This window comes from Dendrobates tinctorius, unplaced genomic scaffold (genome assembly GCF_039654945.1).
Source record: "Dendrobates tinctorius isolate UK_male_01 unplaced genomic scaffold, ASM3965494v1 ptg000334l, whole genome shotgun sequence".
Taxonomy (NCBI): domain Eukaryota; kingdom Metazoa; phylum Chordata; class Amphibia; order Anura; family Dendrobatidae; genus Dendrobates; species Dendrobates tinctorius.
The window spans coordinates 2,489,777-2,512,504 of record NW_027362000.1 but is presented as its reverse complement, the minus strand read 5'-3'; positions in this window follow the sequence as shown (position 1 = coordinate 2,512,504).

The following is a 22,728-nucleotide window of genomic DNA, read 5'->3' as shown; positions in this document are numbered from 1 at the left end:
GGGAATCCCTGTACTCTGGACTCCTCGTTGTTCCCATCTTCCATCTCTCTGCACTTGGACTGTTTAGGCAGAGGGCGTACAGACGTGATGTTATCGCGCTCTTTGACCAGAATGTCACTGTCAGGAAAAGTGTTTGGTTTCCGGGGGCAGTATGGTTGCAAAGCTGAACCTTAAAGGAATGTCCAGAAGGGCACCACCAGGAGTGGAACCTGCGGCTTAATTGGACTCAACACGGGCAACCTCAACCATGCCATCCACAAGAAAGCTGCACAGATTGCGAGCTTAATTCCATTAACAAACGAGACTCAGGCATGCCCCCGCGGTCCACGTCCAGCTTACTAGAGGGACACGCGAGGCTCTGGCACGCGAGATCGGCCAATAACAGGTCTATCATGCCCTTACATGTCCGGTGCTGCACGCGTGCTACAATGAAAGGACCAGCATGTATCGCTTACAGGTGCGGATAACACACTGAACCCCGTTAGTGATGGGGATCTGGGATTACAATTCTTCCCCGCGAACAAGCATTTCCCAGTAAGTGCAGGTCAACCGTAATTCCAGAATTAGGTCTAAACGGCAGAAAGAATGTGAAAAAATTAAGTGTCCAAACCACAGGTGCTGTAGCTTGCTTAACAGCTGGGCTCCTCTGCTGAGTAGCACACAATTCTTACATAAACAGGCGGCATAGCTTGGTTCACGGGTGGCCAACTCTGCTGAGTAGCATACACAGTTACTAGGCCCAAAGTATTAAGTGGTGTAAATGCAGTCAAAAACTGGTTCTTTCATAAACAGGCGGCATAGCTCGGTTCACGGGTGGGCTCCTCTTCTGAGTAGCAGACACAGTTACTAGGCCCAAAAGGATTTTCAGGACAATATGCGGTAAAAAATTATTAGAAACTCACACGGTGTTGCTCCTTCACAGGTGTACTACACCGCTGGCTACCAGACACCGCTACTATGCCCTAAAACTGTCTATTATCATCGAAAACCATTATTAATGTGAAAAAAAAGATACGCTTTGTTTAACGAAACATTCTCGAACGGAAACTCGAACAGCCGAATTTTAATCAAAGTGTTGTAATTTGACGAACGGATAAAACACCGCCCAAAACAGCTAGAATTTGAACTTGGCCCACAGTTCCACTCAAACACCACTCATCTGTAATCAGGAGGCAGACTCAGAAGGTCTCAGGCACAGTATGAATTCGACAAGATTGCAGAAAGTTTGGAAAGGATACAGTATCACCGGATAACAGGTATCTATAGCATAGTTTAAACATTTAAAATCTCCGTGTTTATTTCCGGAGTCTGACAAAGACACTCACAGCCTCAGTATGGATTAGACAACAATCTAAAAAGTAGAAAAAAGGAAATGTTTTTGAAGCGTACACCAGTATACACTGTTGGGGTATTTTTAAATCTTCATATATATTTCTGTCTCAGTAAGACAGTCCAGACTCTCCGCAAGAGGAAACGAGATGGATAAAAGTACAGACATAAAGTCGAGTGATTGCAGAAATGTAGGAATTACTAATCACGGGAAAAACTCCCAGGAGAATTCTCAGAGGCGATGCTGACCCTCAATTACTTTGTGTGTGGAGACAGCGAAAACAGTTCTTTGTGAAGAAAGGGTTGCTGTATCACAGTACCGTTGATCCCATCACTGTTACTCATCTCCATCAAATTTTGATCAAAGGGAGAGATGTAGAAATGGTCCTCACTGCCTATCATGATCTGTCAGGTAACTTTGGAGTGCAAAAGACAGAAGCCACAGGCTGTAGGTGATTCTATTGGATTGGCATGATAGGGCACATTTAAAAATGAGGGCAGGAATGTCACACGTCTGTGAGTAGGAAAACTGTGAAAGCTGATAATAAACCACCACTGCATCTCATTGTGAGTCGACGTCCATATGAAATGGAAGCCATTGATCATCTGAAGCTAGAGCCCGGCCAACAGGACAGGGCATAGCTACGTCTTAACCATCATCTATCAGTTCACCAAATTTGTTGTGGCAGTCCCAGGGAATGATTTGACAGCCCAGACTACACAGCGGAGGAGCAGGGAGAGGTAAACATTGCAAATGCTGGGGCCCTGCCCAAGCAAGGGGGGCCCACTCGTTGGCGTCGGTACTGGCACTGGGCCCCTCACAGTACGCCGGTGTGTCTGACGGCGGGTGTGCACCCCCACCGTCAGAGACACTTGATTGCACTATGAGGGACCCTGTGCCAGTGCCGGCGCCCAAAAGTCGGCCCACCCACCTGTCCAGGGCAATGGCACTCGCACGGTTGCGTGCGCTAGGTGGTGACCCCGGCCATGGGGGGGGGAGGCAGCCCAGTTAGGGAGGTTTAAAAAATGGCATATGTTGATGTTGGACATTCAGCAGCTTCAAATGGAGGAATTGGAGAAGTCCGAGGAAGAGGAGGACCAAAAGCAAGCCATTTTTCTGGCAACCTATGTGTCATCAGGGGAGGTTCTGACTAGAGTTGAGCGAAACGGGTCGAAAAATTTCAAAAGTCGCCGACTTTTGGCAAAGTCGGGTTTCATGAAACGAAACCCGACCCTAGGATGAGGTCGGCCACGAGGTCGGCGACTTACGCGCCAAAGTCGCGTTTCAAAAGTTTGTTTTGCGCTCTTTTTCAGCCAATCAGGATCCACGGACACTGTGGGCAACGTGATGACATAGGCAGGGGTCACCACCATCTTTCAGAAGGGCATGCAAGTGATTGGCTTGCTTTGGTGGGCGTCACAGGGGGTATAAAAGGGCGTGCACGCCGACCGCCATCTTACTTCTGCCGATCTCAGTATAGGGAGAGGTTGCTGCTGATTCTGTAGGGAGAGCGTTAGGCAGGGAAGAAGACAAAAAAACTGCTTCTGCTGCTAGCGATTTGGCCTGCACAACACACCAGTCACTGTGTGTGCAGTGCAAGGGGAGGCTATATAGTGGTGTATCAGTGGTGTTGGTTGTTGGGCTGCCTTCTAAGGCTTCCTGACATTCCTGCATTGCTGTTTACCCACTGCTCCGCAAACTGCTTTTTTAAAAGCAATCCCAATTTTTTTTTTTGTCCTGCTGAGAAGAAAAAAAAACTGCTTCTGCTGCTAGCAATTTGGCCTGCACAACACACCAGTCACTGTGTGTGCAGTGCAAGGGGAGGCTATATTGTGGTGTATCAGTGGTGTTGGTTGTTGGGCTGCCTTTTAAGGCTTCCTGACAGGCTGGCATTGCTGTTTACCCACTGCTCGGCAAACTGCTTTTTTAAAAGCAATCCAATCTCCCTTATCCTCTAGTCACTTTTGTCACAGCTGTGCCATCGAGCCTGTCACATAGCGCTCAGATATTCATTGGGCCTCACACAATCCAAAAGTGTCCAGTGTCCAAAAGTGTGTGCAGAGATTCAAAATCTCCCTTATCCTCTAGTCACTTTGGTCACAGCTGTGCCATCGAGCCTGTCACATAGCGCTCAGATATTCATTGGGCCTCACACAATCCAAAAGTGTCCAGTGTCTAAAAGTGTGTGCAGAGATTCAAAATCTCCCTTATCCTCTAGTCACTTTGGTCACAGCTGTGCCATCGAGCCTGTCACATAGCGCTCAGATATCAGTGGGCCTCACACAATCCAAAAGTGTCCAGTGTCCAAAAGTGTGTGCAGAGATTCAAAATCTCCCTTATCCTCTAGTCACTTTGGTCACAGCAGCTGTGCCATCGAGCCTGTCACATAGCGCTCAGATATTCATTGGGCCTCACACAATCCAAAAGTGTCCAGTGTCCAAAAGTGTGTGCAGAGATTCAAAATCTCCCTTATCCTCTAGTCACTTTGGTCACAGCTGTGCCATCGAGCCTGTGACATAGCGCTCAGATATCAGTGGGCCTCACACAATCCAAAAGTGTCCAGTGTCCACAAGTGTCTGCAGAAATTCAAAATCTCCCCTGTCCTATAGACACCTTGTACCTTGTTTTACATTACTATATAGTTTGTTGGATTTTGTCTACATTTCTACCAAAAATGAGGAAGGCTGGTGGAAGAGGCCGTGGAATTGGGCGGGGGTTGGCAGCTGGTAATGATGGTGTTGGTGGTGGATCTGATGGTAGTGGCAAGAGCAAAATAGGACCGAATGCAGGAGGTGTTGAGCCTGCGTCATCATCTGGCTACATAAGGCCTCGAACGCTTAGTTTTCTAGGAGTTGGCAAACCGCTTTTAAAGCCAGAGCATCAGGAAAAAGTTTTGTCTTACATTGCTGACTCAGCCTCCAGCTCTATCGCCTCCTCTTCTTCAGTTGTAAAAAGTAAAAGCACTGAGTCGTCATTGGAGGCTCATGTTCATGATCCACACCTTTCCTTGTGTCCTTCACCCCAACCAAGATTGAAGGATGACGCAGGCCATACTACTGATTACTCCATGGAGCTGTTTTCACATACCATGCCTGGATTATCAAGTCAAATGGTACCCAGGCCAAGATGAATCTGACATGGAGTGCACTGATGCACAGCCGCTGATGGATGATTCTGCTGGTACATTCACTTAGAGCACTACATTGTCCTCGCAGTGTACAGAGCCAGATTTTGACCCTGATGAGACTCAGGTGCCCCTTCCCGCACACTATACCACCATACACGGTGACACAGAGGAAGGTGCACATGACATAGAAGAGGAGGTGATGGATGACCCAGTTGTTGACCCAGATTGGCATCCATTGGGGGAAGAGGGTGCTGCTTCCAATAGCTCAGATGAGGAGCATCCACAGCAGACATCGACATCGCAACAGCTGTTATCTGGCAGGCCCGGAGCACTCCAAAGACAGGTTCCAAACATCAAAAGAGTTGCTGGACAGCTTGTCCAGAGGGTCAAAAGATCACAGCGTGCTAGGCCGCAAAATGTCTGCCAAAGTAGGAAGAGTGCAGTGTGGCACTTTTTTTAACAAAATCCTCATGATCAGGCCAAGGTTATCTGTAAGAAGTGCGCAAAGACCTTTAGCCGAGGGAAAAATCTGAAAAATTTGAATACCAGTTGCATGCTTAGACATTTAACCAGCATGCACTTGCAAGCGTGGACACAACACCAAACCTCAAGTGCCACATGTGCAACTGATCACAACGAAGGTAGTCAGCAACGCTACATTGTTTCCCCCACTGTAAGCCCACCGGTTAGCACAGCAGCAAATGTTGAGGTGTCGTTGCAAGGCCACAGCAGTCAGGGAATCCCACTGTTATATCAACGAAAGACTGATTCTAGGCCATCAGAAAGAACACCAACTCCATCACCATCATCAACCCTCTCTCAGTCCGCCCTGTCCACCGCTACTTCCACCATATGCAGCTCTCAAGTCCAGCTCACCCTCCCAGACATTACGAGTAGGTCAAGAAAGTACTCAGTCTCTCATCCGCGTACACTGGGTTTGAACGCCCACATTGCCAAACTTATCTCGTTTGAGATGATGCCCTTTCGGTTGGTGGAAAGCACAGCTTTCCGCGAACTCATGGCCTATGCAGTACCACACTATGACCTACCCAGTCGCCACTTCTTCTCTCGCAAAGCCATCCCAGCCCTCCACCATCATGTGAAAGACCGCATTGTCCATGCACTCAAGCAGTCAGTGAGCGGAAAGGTGCACCTCACAACTGATGCATGGTCCAGTCGGCATGGCCAGGGCCGTTACGTGTCCATCACTGCGCACTGGGTTAATGTGGTGGATGCAGGGTCCACAGGGGACAGCGGTGGTGGGACAGTACTGCCTAGCCCACGGTATAGGAAACAGTTGGCTGTAGGCGTTCGACCCTCCTCCTCCACCTCCTCCTCCAGAAGCGAAAGCTCGTCCACAGAGCGCAGTCGTACGAGCACTCCATCTGCAGCTGCCACTGTTGCACACGAGGTGTCCCCCTATCGAGCAGCTAGTGGAAAGCGTCAGCAGGCTGTGTTGCAGATGATGTGTTTGGGCGACAGACACACCGCCGAGGTGCTGGCCGAGTACTTGAAGCGACAAACTGAGTCATGGCTGGGCAGTGTACATCTTGAGGCAGGCAAGGTAGTTAGTGATAACGGCCGTAATTTTGTGGCAGCCATAGCCCTTTCAAAACTCAGCCACATACCTTGCTTGGCTCACACCTTGAACCTGGTGGTGCAGTGCTTCCTCAAAAATTATCCGGAGTTAACAGCCCTGCTCCATAAGGTGCGAAGACTGTGCGCGCACATCCGCCGGTCGCCTGTACACTCCGTTCGTATGCAGAAGCTGCAGCGATTGCTCCACCTTCCCAACCACCGCCTCATTATCGACATTGCAACAAGGTGGAACTCCACCCTGCACATGGTGGAGCGGCTGTGCGAGCAGAGGCAGGCCATAATGCATTTGTGGGAGGATACACGGCCAGGCACTTTGAGAGCAGACATGGAGTTGACAGGTGTGCAGTGGTCGAAGCTGAAAGACCTCTGTAAAGTCCTTCAGTGTTTTGAGGAATGCACACGGCTGGTAAGCGCAGACGACGCCATCCTAAGCATGAGCATCCCACTTATGCGTCTGCTCATGCAAACTTTGACGCACCTTAAGGAGCAGGCGTCTGCAGCCAATGTTGAAGAGGAGGAGGGAATCCTTGATGACATTCAGCCATTGTCTGCTCAGGGACCTCTCCTGGATGAGGTGGAGGAAGAAGAGGAGGAGGAGGATGATGATGGGGATGATTACTTAGGGGAGGAGGATGCATCTCGTGGGGCAAGTGAAAATGTTGGTGTGGCAAGGTCTGGTACAGGGTTTGTGCGTGACTGGAGGGATGTGGATTTGCCAGAAAGTGCTCCTCCACCCAGCACTCGCAGTGCATCATTGACACCGGGAACATTGGCCCACATGTCAGATTATGCCTTGCAGATCCTAAAAAGGGACCCCCGCATTGCCAAAATGATGAACGATGACGACTACTGGTTGGCCAGCATCCTGGATCCACGCTATAAAGGCAAATTACAAAACATCATGCCACAGGAGAACCTTGACCTAATATTGGCTAATAAACAAGCAACTCTGGTAAATCGGTTGCTTGAGGCAGTCCCAGCACACAGCAGCGGTGATGGTTCTCACACGAGCCGTACGGGCCGGGGGCAGCTTGGCAGAGGTGTTCGTGGTGCACACAGCAGAAGTGGCGTTGGAGACAGGGGTTTCATGACAATGTTGTGGACTGATTTTTCAAATACCGCTCACACAACTGGTAATACTGCATCGATGGAAAGTGACAGGAGACAGCAGTTGTCAACTATGGTTACAAACTACTTTTCCTCCCATATCGATGTTCTCCCACACAGGTCATTCCCCTTTGACTATTGGGCCGCTAAACTGGACACCTGGCCTGAATTGGCCCAATATGCCTTACAGGAGCTCGCTTGCCCAGCTGCAAGTGTGCTATCGGAAAGAGTCTTCAGTGCAGCTGGATCAATCCTGACAGAAAAAAGGACCCGTCTGTCAACCCAAAATGTGGATGATCTTACCTTCATTAAAATGAACCATGCATGGGTTTCCAAGGATTTTGTCCCACCTTCCCCTGATGACACATAGGGTGACAGAAAAATGGCTTGCTTTGGTCCACCACTTCCTGGGACTTCACCTATTTCGCCTTTTGCATCAGCTGAATGTCCAACATCAACATATGCCACTTTCTAAAACTCCCTAACTGTGCTGCCTCCCCCCCCATGGCCGGGGTCACCACCTAGCGCATGACACCGTGCGAGTGCCGTTGCCCTGGACAGGTGGGTAGGCCGACTCTTGGGCGCGGGCACTGGCACAGGGTCCCTCATAGTGCAATCAAGTGTCTCTGACGGTGGTGGTGCACACCCGCCGTCAGACACACCGCTGTACTATGAGGGGCCCAGTGCCAGTACCGACGCCCACGAATGGGCTCCCCTTGCTTGGGCAGGGCCCCAGCATTTGCAATCTTTACCTCTCCCTGCTCCTCCGCTGTGTAATCTGGGCCGTCAAATCCATACTGTGCCTGACACCGTCTGAGCCTGCCTCCTGATGTATAGACATATATTTTGAATGTGTACGCTATCCATACATGTTATCCGGGGAAACGGTACCCTTTCTAACCTTTGTGCAATCACGTGCAATCCATACTGGGCCTAACACCATCTGAGCCTGCCTCCTGATGTATAGACATATATTTTGAATGTGTACGCTATCCATACATGTTATCTGGGGATACGGTACCCTTTCTCACCTTTGTGCAATCACGTGTAATCCATACTGGGCGTGAGAACGGCTGGCGAGCTGTTAAGCAAGCTACAGCACCTGTGGTTTGTACACGTAAGTTTTTCATCTTTTCAGGAATGACGGTTAGGCCTAATTCCGGAACTGCGGTTGACCTGCACTTACTGGGAAATCATTGTTCGCGGGTAATAATTGTAATCAGTGATCCCCATCACTAACGTTGTTCAGCGGGTTATCTGCACCTGTAAGCGACAAACGCTGGCCTTTTCAGTGTAGCGCACATGCAGCCACGGACATGTAAGGGCATGACACACCAGTTATTGGCCAATCTCATGTGCCAGAGCCTCACGTGTCCCTCTAGTAAGCCGGACTCGGACCGCGGGGCATGACGGAGTCTCGTTCGTTAACGGAATTAAGCTTGCAATGTGTGCATCTGTTCTGTAGCTGGCATGGTTGAGGTTTCCCAGGTGGAGTCGAATTTAACCGTAGGCTCCACTCCTGGTGGTGCCCTTCTGGACATTCCTTTAAGGTTCAGCTTTGCAACCATACTGCCCACGTAAAACAAACACTTTGCCTTCATGAACGCTGTTTGGAGGGTCATGACTCGTGGGAATAACGCCGCCCAATTAGTTAACCTGCTAGAGAGATCCTTCGTTGCTCCCAAGCATGACATCACACTCCCTAGGAAGAAGGTAATGCCACTGTGGCGACCGTACTCCTGGGGGCGACACAAGTGCACTGATGCCCAGCCACTGCTCGATGAATCTGCTGGTACATTGACCCAGACCACTACATTCCCCTCGCACGCTACCCGGCCTGAATCTGACCCTGATGAAACTCAGGTTACCCTTCCCATATACAGTTCCATCTTACACGGTGACAAAGAGGAAGCTGCAGATGAAAGTGCAGGTTCGGCCCACCCGCCATCAGACACACCACCGTACTATCAGGGGCCCTGTGCCAGTGCCGTCGCCAACGAGTGGGCCCCCCCTGCTTGCCCAGGATCACAGCACTTGCAAAGTTGAAATACTGTGCAGTGAGATGGAAGATGGGGACGACGAGGAGTCTAGACTAGTACAGGGATTCCCTAGCGAGGAGACTTATTTGATTGTTTTCAATGTTGGGACAGCAATTTTTGGGGAGCACTATACTCTGGAGAATGATAGATGGGGCCCACCATACACTGGAACATTCCAAAGGTGGACATCAGACACTGGAGCAGCATTTACAGGGCCCATTATACACTAGAGCATTAGAAATGGGGCCCATTATGTTTGGAGCATTATTTGGGCCCATAAGACAGGGGAGCTTCATCCATGGGGACCAACATATACTGTAGCATTATGTGGAGCTCATCATATACTGTTTCAAACATTATATGGGACCAATGATTCTGTATGGAGAAATAGATGGGCCTCGTCATGAGATGTAAAAAGTGAGGTATTTTTCATTGTGCTATACCGCTATTTCTCTGCCGTATCGGAGCATGATGAGTTGTGGTATGTGTTAAAGGGGCGCTCTTTCGCTCAGGGCACATGAAAACCTGGAGCCAGCCCTCCCCCCCCCACAACTTTAGCCAAATAACCCCCATTTTTCAATGCGTAACTTGTATTATGAAGTTAATTAAGGTTGACAAGCTTAAGTAAGAAGAATTGATGCTTTTGGCATTCAAATGGGCACTGTAGGTGTGTTTCCTGTCCTCCTCTCACTGCCGACTTTTATTCCCCATTGACTTGCATTGGGTTTCGTGTTTCGGGACGACCCCGACTTTTCCCTATAATCGGACGATCTTGCTCGACCCGACTTTTGGAAAAGTCGGGTTTCACGAAACGAAACTCGACCCTAAAAAAACAAAAGTCGCTCAACTCTAGTTCTGACAAAATCCTTTGAAACCCATGCATGGTTCATTTTAATGAAGGTTAGATCATCAATATTTTGGGTCGACAGATGGGTCCTTTTTTCTGTCAGGATTGAGCCTGCAGCACTGAAGACTCTTTCTGATAGCACACTAGCAGCAATGCAAGCGAGCTCCTGTAAGGCATATTGTGCCAATTCAGGCCAGGCGTCCAGTTTAGAGGCGCAATAGTCAAAGGGGAATGACCTGTGAGGGAGAACATCGATATGGGACAAGAAGTAGCTTGTAACCATAGTTGACAACTGCGGCCTCCTGTCACTTTCAATCGATGCAGTATTACCAGTCGTGTAAGCGGGACTTGAAAAATCAGTCCACAACAAGGTCATGAAACCCCTGTCTCCAACGCCACTTCTGATGTGTGCACCACGAACAGAACACCTCTTCCATGTTGCCCCCTACGGCTCGTTGGAGAACCATCACCGCTGCTGTGTGCTGGGAATGCCTCAAACAAATGGTTTACCAGAGTTGCTTGTTTGTTAGCCAATATTAGGTCAAGGTTCTCCTGTGGCATGATGTTTTGTAATTTGCCTTTATAGCGTGGATCAAGGATGCTGGCCAACCAGTAGTCGTCATGGTTCATCATTTTGGCAATGCGTGGGTCCCTTTTTTGGATCTGCAAGGCATAATCTGACATGTGGGCCAATGTTCCAGGTATCAATGATGCACTGCGAGTGCTGGGTAGAGGAGCAGTTTCTGGCAAATCAACATCCCTCCAGTCACGCACAAACCCTGTACCAGACCTTGCCACGCCAACATTTTCTCTTGCCCCACGAGAAGCATCCTCCTCCCCTAAATAATCAACCCCATCATCACCCTCCTCTTCCTCTTCTTCCTCCACCTCGTCCAGGAGAGGTCCCGGAGCAGACAATGGCTGACTGTCATCAAGGCTTCCCTACTCCTCTTCCTCATCATCCTCGGCTGCAGACGCCTGCTCCTTAATGTGCGTCAAAGTTTGCATGAGCAGACGCATAAGTGGGATGCGCATGCTTATGATGGCGTCGTCAATGCTTACCAATCATGTGCATTCCACAAAACACTAAAGGACTTTACAGAGGTCTTTCAGCTTCGACCACTGCACACCCGACAACTCCATGTCTGCCATCAAAGTGCCTGGCCGTGTATCCTCCCACAATGCATTACAGCCTGCCTCTGTTCGCACAGCCTCTCAACCATGTGCAGGGTGGAGTGCCACCTTGTTGCAACGTCGATAATTAGGTGGTGCTTGGGAAATTGGAGCAATCGCTGCAGCTTCTGCATACGACTGGAGTGTATGGGCGAACGGCAGATATGCGAGCACAGTCTTCGGACCTTCTGGAGCAGGCCTATTAACTCTGGATAATTATTGAGGAAGCACTGCACCACCAGGTTCAAGGTGTGAGCCAGGCAAGGTATGTGTCGGAGTTTTGAAAGGGCTATGGCTGCCACAAAATTCTGGCCGTTATCACTAACTACCTTGCCTGCCTCAAGATGTAGACGCCCAGCCATAACTCAGTTTGTCGCTGCAAGTAGTCAGCCAGTACCTCCACGGTGTGTCTGTTGTCACCCAAACACATCATCTTCAACACAGCCTGCTGACACTTACCACTAGCTGTTCGATAGTGGGACACCTCGCGTGCAACACTTGCAGCTGCGGATGGAGTGCTCGTGCGACTGCGCTCTGTGGACGAGCTTTCGCATCTGGAGGAGGAGGCGGGTCGAACGCCTACAGCCTGCTGTTTCCTATACCATGGGCTAGGCAGCACTGTCCCACTACCGCTGTCCCCTGTGGAGCCTGCATCCACCACATTAACCCAGTGCACAGTGATGGACACGTAACGGCCCTGGCCATGCCTACTGGGCCATGCATCTGTTGTGAGGTGCACCTTTCCTCTCACTGATTGCTTGAGTGCACGGACAATGCGGTCTTTCACAAGAAGGTGGAGGGCTGGGTGGCTATGAGAGAAAAGAAGTGCCGACTGGGTAGGTCATAGCGCGGTACTGCGTAGGCCATAAGTTCGCAGAAAGCTTCGCTTTCAACCAACCGGTAGGGCATAATTTCTAACGAGATTTGTTTGGCAATGTGGGCGTTCAAACCCAGTGTACGTGGATGAGAGGATGAGTACTTTCTTGTCCTACTCATAGTCTCTGGTAAGGTGAGCTGGACTTGAGAGCTGCATATGGTGGAATTAGCGGTGGACATGGCGGACTGAGAGAGGGTTGATGTTGGTGATGGAGTTGGTGTTCTTTCTGATGGCCTAGATTCAGTCTTTCGTAGCAATAACATTGTGACTCCCTGACTGCTTTGGCCTTGCAACGACACCTCAACTTTTGCTGCTGGTGCTAATCGGTGGGCTTACAGTTGAGGAAACGATGTAGCGTTGCTGACTACCTTTATTGGGAGCAGTTGCACATGTGGTACGTGAGGTTTGGTAGTCCGTTCACGCTTGCAAGTGCATGGTGGTTAAATGTCTAAGCATGCAACTGGTATTCAGCATGCAACTGGTATTCAAATTTCTCATATTTTTCCCTCGGCTAAAGGTCTTTGCACACTTCTTACAGATAACCTTTGCCTGATCATTAGGATTTTGTTCAAAAAAGTGCCACACTGCACTCTTCCTACTATGGAAGACATTTTGAGGCCTTGCACGCTGTGCTAATTTGACCGTCTGGCCTAGATGTCCTGCAACTCTTTTGGCTTTTGTAACCCATTTTTGGACTGCTCCGGGCCTGCCAGATAACAGCTGTTGCGATGTCGATGCCTGCTGCGGATGCTCCTATTCCTCCTCTTCTGAGCTATTGACAGCGGCACCCTCTTCCCCCAATGGATGCCATTCTGGGTTAAAAACTGGGTCATCCATCACCTCCTCTTCAATGTCATGTGCACCTTCCTCTGTGTCACCATGTAAGGTGGTATAGTATGCGGGAAGGGGCACCTGAGTTTCATTAGGGTCAGATTCTGGCTCAGTACACTGCGAGGACAATGTAGTGCTCTGAGTGAATGTACCAGCAGATAAATCTAGCAGTGGCTGTGCATCAGTGCACTCCATGTCAGATTCATCTTGGCCAGGGTAATTCACAATTTGACTTGATAACCCAGGCATGGTATGTGAAAACAGCGCCATGGAGTAATCTGTAGTGTGGCCTGCCGCATCCGTCAATTTTGGTTGGGGTGAAGGATACAAGGAAAGGTGTGGTTCATGACCATGAGCCTCCAATGACGACTCAGTGCTTTTATTTTTTAAAACTTCAAAAGAGGAGGCGATAGAGCTGAGGCTGGAGGCTGAGTCAGCAATGTAAGCCAAAACTTGTTCTTGAAGCTCCGGCTTTAAAAGCGATTTACCTACTCCCAGAAAAGGGAGCCTTCGAGGCTTTGTGGAGCCAGACGATGACACAGGCTCAACACCTCCTGCATTAGGTGCTATTTTGCTTTTGCCACTACCAGCAGATCCACCACCAACACCAACATTACCAGCTGCCAACCCCTGCCCACTTCCACGGACTCTTCCACCACACTTTCTCATTTTTGGGGAAAATGTACCCAAAAAACCACCAACTATATGGTACTGTAAAACAAGGTACAAGGTGTATATAGGAGTGGGGAGAATTTGAATCTCTCTAGACTTCATGACACAGTTAGATTCTGTCAGGCCCTGTTTATATTACACCGCAATGTGACAGGCAGATTCTGGATGGTGTAAGAAAGGTGTATAGAGGACTGTGGAGAATTGGAATCTCTCTAGACTTCAGGACACAGTTGGATTCTGTCAGGCCCTGTTTATATTACACCGCAATGTGACAGGCAGATTCTGGATGGTGTAAGAAAGGTGTATAGAGGACTGTGGAGAATAGTAATCTCTCTAGACTTCAGGACACAGATGGATTCTGTCAGGCCCTGTTTATATTACACCGCAATGTGACAGGCAGATTCTGGATGGTGTAAGAAAGGTGTATAGAGGACTGTGGAGAATTGAATCTCTCAAGACTTCAGGACACAGTTGGATTCTGTCAGGCCCTGTTTATATTACACCGCAAAGTGACAGGCAGATTCTGGATGGTGTAAGAAAGGTATATAGAGGACTGTGGAGAATTGGAACCTCTCTAGACTTCAGGACACAGTTGGATTCTGTCAGGCCCTGTTTATATTACACTGCAATGTGACAGGCAGATTCTGAATGGTGTAAGAAAGGTGTATAGAGGACTGGGGAGAATTGGAATCTATCTAGACTTCAGGACACAGTTGGATTCTGTCAGGCCCTGTTTATATTACACCGCAATGTGACAGGCAGATTCTGGATGGTGTAAGAAAGGTGTATAGAGGACTGTGGAGAATTTGAATCTCTCTAGACTTCAGGACACAGTTGGATTCTGTCAGGCCCTGTTTATATTACACCGCAATGTGACAGGCAGATTCTGGATGGTGTAAGAAAGGTGTATAGAGGACTGTGGAGAATTGGAATCTCTCTAGACTTCAGGACACAGTTGGATTCTGTCAGGCCCTGTTTATATTACACCGCAATGTGACAGGCAGAAATTGCCTAGTGTATGACAAACTACAAGGTGTATATAGAATTGGGCAGAATTGGAATCTCCCTAGAGTGTAGGTCTGTAAGAACGGACAAACTCCTCGGCTTTTCCTTACAGAGTCACACACGTAGATAGCGTCAATTTGGCCGTGATAACAGCCGTTACACGGTACTGAGAGAGGAGCGTGCACGTACACCGCTGTACGGTGTATGTAAAATTGTCAAGCTCCATGTTTTTGTATACGGACTGACATATGCTGTCTCTCTCTAGTTTTGAATGTAATCAAACAGCAAATATACTAAACTGTTTGAAAAACGGACAAAACTATAAGGTGTAGGTCTGTAAGAACGGACAAACTCCTCGACTTTTCCTTACAGAGTCACACACGTAGATAGCTTCAATTTGGCTGTGATAACAGCCGTTACATGGTACTGAGAGAGGAGCGTGCATGTACACCGCTGTACGGTGTATGTAAAATTGTCAAGCTCGGTGTTTTTGTATACGGACTGACACACGCTGTCTCTCTCTAGTTTTGAATGTAATCAAACAGCAAATATACTAAACTGTTTGAAAAACGGACAAAACTATAAGGTGTAAGTCTGTAAGAACGGACAAACTCCTCGACTTTTCCTTACAGAGTCACACACGTAGATAGCTTCAATTTGGCCGTGATAACAGCCGTTACTCAGCACTGTGTGAGGAGCGTACACCGCTGTACGGTGTGTGAAAAAATGAACGCTCACTACCTCACCAGGACAAAACAATACAATTTGGATTGCTTTTAAAAAAGCAGTTTGAACACCAGTGTGCACACAGCAATGCAGCTAGCCTTAAAAGGCAGGCTAATCACCATCAGCGTTGCTGCACAAAAGCAAAAATCTTCACCTTTCACTGCACAGTAACTACAGTGAAAAGCGCTAGCAGCAGAAGCAGTATTTTTTTTCTTTTTGCCTTCCTAACGCTCTCCCTACAGAATCAGCAGCTGCAGGAGCTCTCCCTATTCTGAGATCAGCATGAGTAACATGGCGGTCGGCATCCCCGCCCTTTTATATCCCCTGTGACAACACACAAAGCAAGCCAATCACTTGCATGCCCTTCTCCAAGATGGTGGTGACCGCTGCCTATGTCATCACGTTGCCCACAGTGTCCGTTCTTCCTGATTGGCTGAAAAAGGGCGCTAAAGCATATTTTGAAACGCGACTTTGGTGCTAAAGTCGCCGACCTCGTGGCCGACCTCACGCTAAGGTCGGGTTTCGTTTCATGAAACCCGACTTTAGCGAAAGTCGGCGACTTTTGAATTTTTTCGACCCGTTTCGCTCAACTCTAGTTGAGAGGAATTATTAACACCTAGCGAGGCCTCTCTTACCTGGCCTAGGTGGAAAAGTTTCCTGGTCTCTCAGGACAAGAACGGATGAAATGCGAGGCTCCTCCACAATAGAGACATAGACCTTGCGCCCGCCTCTCTCTTTGACGTGACTCAGCCAACCTGACACGGTCAACCTGCATGGGTTCGGGAGGAGGAGTGTGGGCGGACCCAGCTGGCCGAGGACTAAAGGACCGATTCACGGATGGGATTGGTCTGGTGAGTCTCCTGTCCCTAGCTGACTCCGGCGTGCACTCCTGAAACCGGAGGTCTATGCGGGTGGCCAGGGAGATGAGGTCCTTGAGAGTGGTGGGGGTATCCCGACCCGCCAACTCATCTTTTATCCTGCCCGATAACCCACGCCAAAATGCTCCTACCAGTGCCGCATTATTCCAACCTAATTACGAGGACAGTATGCGGAACCAGATGGCATACTGTCCAACACTGAGGGCGCCCTGGTGGAGGTTGAAAAGAGACTCAGTAAGAGAGACTAAGCCTCCTGGCTCATCAAACACCCTATGAAAAGTATCCAAAAAGACCGGAATGTTTGAAACCACGGGATTGTCCCTCTCCCAGAGAGTGTTTAGCCAGGACAGGGCCTCCCCCTCCAGATGAGACATGATAAAGGCCACTTTGGCCCTATCGGAGGGATACTGATGAGCTAGCAGCTCAAAATGGAGGCTGCAATGATTTAAAAAACCCCTGCAGAGTTTGGGATCACCGCTAAAACGGGGTGGCTTGGCGAGACGAGGAGAAGGAAAAGCCACCGGTCCAGGAGGGGAAGTAGATGCCGCGGCGGCAGACTGGAGTGCCACCAGGCGATTATCGACAGAGGCCATATAGGTTAAAATATGGGCCTGGGTATCACGCTGCTGACACAGCTCCTGCTGAAGAGTGGCCAGCTGTGCAGCATTTCCCGGATCAGCGGACTGAAGGGCTGAGAGGCGCGAGTCCATGGATTTCATCACGGACATTATGTGCCCCTGGTACACCCGCAGAAAAAGCAACTCCTTCTGAGCGGGAGCAGAGACACCGGCGGGGTCCATGGCCTGACCATACTGTTAGCGTGCCTGCTTGGCGAGGCAAGTCTCCAGGAGTGGACCCTCTGGACCATGGCACCAAGGGGCCCCCGGGTGAGCAGCCAGGTGAAGCCAACCCCTATACAGGGACCATTAGGAGCAGGCCCAGGGGTTCGGATGCCACGGCAGCCGTTACTAAGAGGGGCGGCTCGGAGAGACTGGAGTAGGATGACTGGAAGCAGGTACGGACAGCAGGACAGAGCAAGGACACAGGACCGGAATAGGACAACTGGAAGCAGGTACGGACAGCAGGACAGAGCATGGACACAGGACCGGAGTAGGACAATAGGAAGCAGGTATGGACAGCAGGAAGGAGCAAGGACACAGGACAGGAGTAGGACAACTGAAAGCAGGTACGGACAACAGGACAGAGCAAGGACACAGGACCGGAGTAGGACAATTGGAAGCAGGTACGGACAGCAGGATGGAGCAAGGCTGCAGGAAGAGAGAGGGCAACAGGATCAGGAAGGTAATGGAAGCAGACAGACAGGGAGGCTATCATGCAGGAGACAACACGACGGTCAGGAGCCTCCATTATGGGAGGGCGGCCTGAAATACCCAGGAGCCGGCCCCCATTGGTCCGGCGGTGCTTCCGGGTCAGGGCACCGCCGGAGCATGAGAAGATGCAGGGAGACGCGGACACGGCCTATGGCGCATGCGCAAGGCCTGTAGTGACGTCACAGGCCGTGGGCCGGTCAGAGGAGGACGCCATGGCAGACGGGAGGAGAGAGACTGCGGTGCTGGAGCGAGCCGGTGAGTATGTGCGGGCGCGACGGGGGCCATGACAGGCCTGACAGTAAGTTAATAACCCCATATGAAAAAATAAACAAAGTCGTCGATAAACCTTTGAAGGGTGTAATGATGACGTTGAAGAAATTCTCTATATTGGAAAATCCCTACTTGTTAGTACTTGTTAGAAGGGCACTATGACAATAGTTAAGTAAAAAAATCACCACTTCTGAAACTGCCACTTTACAACTGTAATCTGTAGGAAAATCTGAAAAAGTAACTTATGGTGAGTGTAGAAAATTATATAGTACTTTACTGTCCATAACACAAATACAAGAAAAACTCGGCACTCAGTGGTTGAGTAGTAGAATGAGGAAAATATTTTAATTAGACTATCCAATTACACAAAATGCTAATGTTTCGGTCCTAGACCTTGGACCTTCATTAGAAGGCAATGGATTGCCGTAGAAAAGGAGTTCCAACTTCATTCTGCTTTCAATCATGCCACAGTCACGTCCTTAAAAAGCCAACCCTCGACCCAACAGCTATGTCCAGCTTTTGCCTAATATCGCTGCTCCCATTCGCTTCCAAACTCCTGGAGCAACACTTTCCTTCCACCTCTCATCTAACTTGCTCTTTGACAATCTACAATCTGGTTTCCGCCCCCATCACTCCACAGAGACAGCCCTGACCAAAATTACTAACGACCTACTTACAGCCAAAGCTAACGGACAATACTATATACTCCTCCTGTTAGACCTGTTCTCTTCTTTCGACACAGTTGACCACTGCCTCCTACTACAGATCCTCTCCTCCTTTGGCATCAAAGACCTCGCCCTATCCTGGATCTCCTCATACCTTTCCAACCACACATTCAGCATCTCCTACTCCCACACTACCTCCTCATCCCACCGTCTCTCTGTTGGAGTCCCCCAAGGCTCTGTTCTAGGTCTCCTACTCTTCTCAATCTATACACTTGGCCTGGGGAAACTCATAAAGTCCCTTGGATTCCAGTACCTCCTGTATGCTGATGACACTCAGATCTACCTCTCTGGACCAGACGTCACCTCTCTGCTGTCCAGAATCCCGGAGTGTCTGTCAGCCATATCCTCCTCAAATCTGAACTCATCATCTTTCCCCATCTCACAGATCTTCCTTATCTGACCTATCTATGACAATTAACAACAACATGCTTTCCCCCATACCAGAAGTCCGCTGCCTCGGAGTAACCCTTGACTCTGCCCTGTCCTTCAAACCGCACATCCAAGCTCTTTCTACCTCCTGTCGCCTCCAGCTCAAAAATATTTCCAGAATCTGTCCTCTCCTCATGGAATCAATGGTGCTATTTAAATAAATCATAATAATAATGTGCAACAAGAATCACTATTCCTCTGCCGTACATCTCCTGGGAACTCCATATCTACAGCTATCCATTTCCTTCTGATGAAGGCCCAAAGTCTAGGGCCGAAACATAAATGTTTTTCTGTAATTGGATTGTCTAATTAAAATATTTTCACTATTATACCACTCCACCACTGAATGCTGAGTTTTCCCTCTATAAGTGTAGAAAAAGACATGTACCATCAAAAACTCATACATTGACCTATTTCAGCTAAGCCAAAAGTTTAAAAACTGAACATTAGGCACTTAGTTAACATTCTGATCAGATTGTTTGAAGCCCACTACCACATCATGGCAAACATTTTAGTAAGTTCCCAACCTTAACCGCTTTCCGACATCGGGCGTAATAGTACACGGATGTCGGACTCCCCCTGTTTGGTGCGGGCTCTGGCACTGAGCTCGCACCTTTCTGGGCACATGACAGCTGATATATACAGCTGACATGTGCCCGCAACAGCCTTGGGTGGAATCGCGATCCACCACTCGACTGTTAACCCATTAAATGCCACTGTCAATCTCTGACAGTGGCATTTAACTCGCGCTTCCGGCAAGCGTGCCAGAAATCCCACCCATCGGTTCCAAGTAAAAATCCCCCCCCTTCGACCCATTCAAAATAAAAAAATAAAAAAATGAAACATACACATATTTGATATTCCTGCATTCAGAATCACCCTATGTATCGATATAAAAAAAATTGATCTGATCGCTAAACAGCGTAATGAGAAAAAAAGTCAAAATGCCAGAAATACTATTTTTTGGTCACCGCTACATTGCTATAGAATGCAATAACGGGAAATCAAAAGATCGTATCTCCACCAAAAAAACGTCAGCTTGGCACACAAAAAATAAACCCTCACCAAACCCGAAATTATGAAAAATGGAGACGCTACGGGTATCCGAAAAAAGTGCATTTTTTTTAACAAATTTTAGAATTTTTTTCACCACTTATGTAAAAAAGAACCTAGACATGTTTGGTGTCTATGAACTTGTAATGGCAGGTCAGAGTTAACATTTAATGAACATGCATTGTTCACCCTTTGTTTTTAATTGGTATGACTGCTGAACCCGCTTCAGAATACACACTGCACCCCTGAACCCTCATGCATTGTTCACCCTCTGTTTTTAATTGTTATGTCTGTAATCATGTTTTTTCCCCTGACTTTAATTCCATGTATCATACTTCAAATTGACTGTATGCATATTAATATACCCATGCTCCTCACACCTAGGCTTATCTGTCCATCTTATCCTACCTCTTTCTTCAACTTTGATGCTAGGCAAATGTCCCACTAACTGCAATCTGTTAATTGCCCCCCTGCTGTGAACCGTCCACCAGCCCCCTTCTCCTCCTCCCTCCCTCACTCACCTGGCTTCATTTCATAGACGTTTGAATGGTATAAGTTAAAGAGAGCAGGTCAGATGTGACATCATTTGAAGTGATATATGAGAAATATTACCAGAAATAGTCCAGAAATCGGTCAGATGGTAAGACTAACCACTGCTTTCTTCCTTTACTTGCTTTTTTTATTTTTTTTTTTACCCTTCTCTTTAACCATGCTCACATTTGCCATCACCATTTTTGCTCCACTAGTCTTCACTCTCCTTCACTATCCCCAAACCCCTGCACCCTCAAACCAAATAACTATCTCCCCCTCTCTCTTACCCCCCCACCTCGCTTTATCTGCAGACATACTCCTTAACCTCAGACCTCTCCTACTAACATATGATCGCCCCCAGAGGCCATGGGGTACTCGGTGCCGTGCCCATTGACTTCAATGGGAGATGTCACAGTGGCAGTCACCCGGTCCGTGGCCTCAGGTGATCAATGTAAAAGGGGTAGAGTGATGGGGATAAAGTTGTTGAGATGATTTGTGATGCCACCTGTGGTTTCTGGTCAGTTTGACCAGCGCTGCAGAGTTGCTTCTCTGGGACAGATGGTGTGGTGCAGAAATGATGTTGAAGCTCCCCACAGGTGGACCTGTAGTCCCAGGGCAGTGTAGATGAGGTTGGCAAGTGGGGAGATGGTGTAAAGAAGTAGATATAGCAGAGCCGAGTGTAAGGCGCAAGAATGAGTGGAGGACACAAGGACATGCAGTTCCAAGGCTTTACTCACAGTCTGGTGCACACAGATGCCCGCTTCGGTGTCGTGTCCTCAAGGTCAGGGGCTCAGCCAACTCCCAGGCAAGGTAAAGTACACCTTTCCAGCACTCCTCCAACATGTGCCTTCTCTGAACGCAAAGGCATATCTAGGCTTTCTGGCACCCGGGGCAAGAATTCGGTTCGGCGCCCCCCCCCCCGCCCAAGTACATATGCGACTTGCACACTTAGCCATGTACCCACGTGCTGCTTCTCCTAATGCTCTCAATGTTCAGTAAAAAACTGAGAGAAGCAGGAAGAGAAGCTCGTTGCCACAGGACCATACCTATGAAAATCGCATATGAGTGAAATGTCCATGTGATGACTACTGGAACCTACAGAGCTAAATCCTGACATTGCAGCTTCTGAATTCTCACAACTAATGCACTGCACACTTTTAGGATTCTCCCTTGCCGATGTACAGTCATGTCAGCACAAGCATGTGATTTATATACTTCTGGCCACACTCCGACTAGACGTGCCTGGCCTCGCTCTGTTCATTTTCATTGAGTGAGGCCACACATGTCTAGTTAGCATGTGATCACATGTATGTAAATTACCGGCACGAGAGAATCCTGACAGCGTTCAGTGAGCACTGTGAGAATTCAGAAGTCTGCAGTCACATAGAATGACTGCAGACTCAGCCCAAGCCTGGACAACCCCTATAATGTTCCTAACAAATAAAAACATGAGAATAAGTCAGTATCACAAATAACATTTACATCCAAGTACCTTATAGATGATGTCGTCTCTGCAGTCATTCTCCTTTTCTTCTAGACCCCATGATGAGTTTTCTCATCCACATCTCGTCTCTGTAGACGTCTATCTTCTACGGTCTTCTGCAGCAAATCTCCACACGATGCCCTTAAAGATAGAAGTGTCATTATAATGCTCCTAAATAAAAATATCTGCAATATACTGTCTCCTCACACTATTCCCCTCTAGCATCCCACCTGTTCACTATACTGTCTCCTCATATATTTACCCCCTCACTCTCTATACTGTCTGCTCACACATATCCCTGACTCCCCATACTGTGTCCACTTACATTAACCCATTCGCTCCCCATACTGTCTGCACCAATCCCCCATACTGTTTCCTCATACATACTTTTTATTTTGTGTCCTCAAATCTCCCCACACATTAAATCCCCCCATCCCCAATCCCCCACACACATTAAGTACCCCCATCCCCATTCCAAATCCCCCCCACACATTAAATAACCCCCCATCCCCACTCCAAATCCCCCCACACATTAACCCAATCCCCACTCATTAACGCCCCCACACATTAACCCAATCCCCACTCATTAACCCCATCACCACTCCAAATCCTCCCACACATTAAATAACCATCTCCACTCCAAATACCCCCACACATTAACCCCCATCCCCATTCATGAACCCCCACACACATTA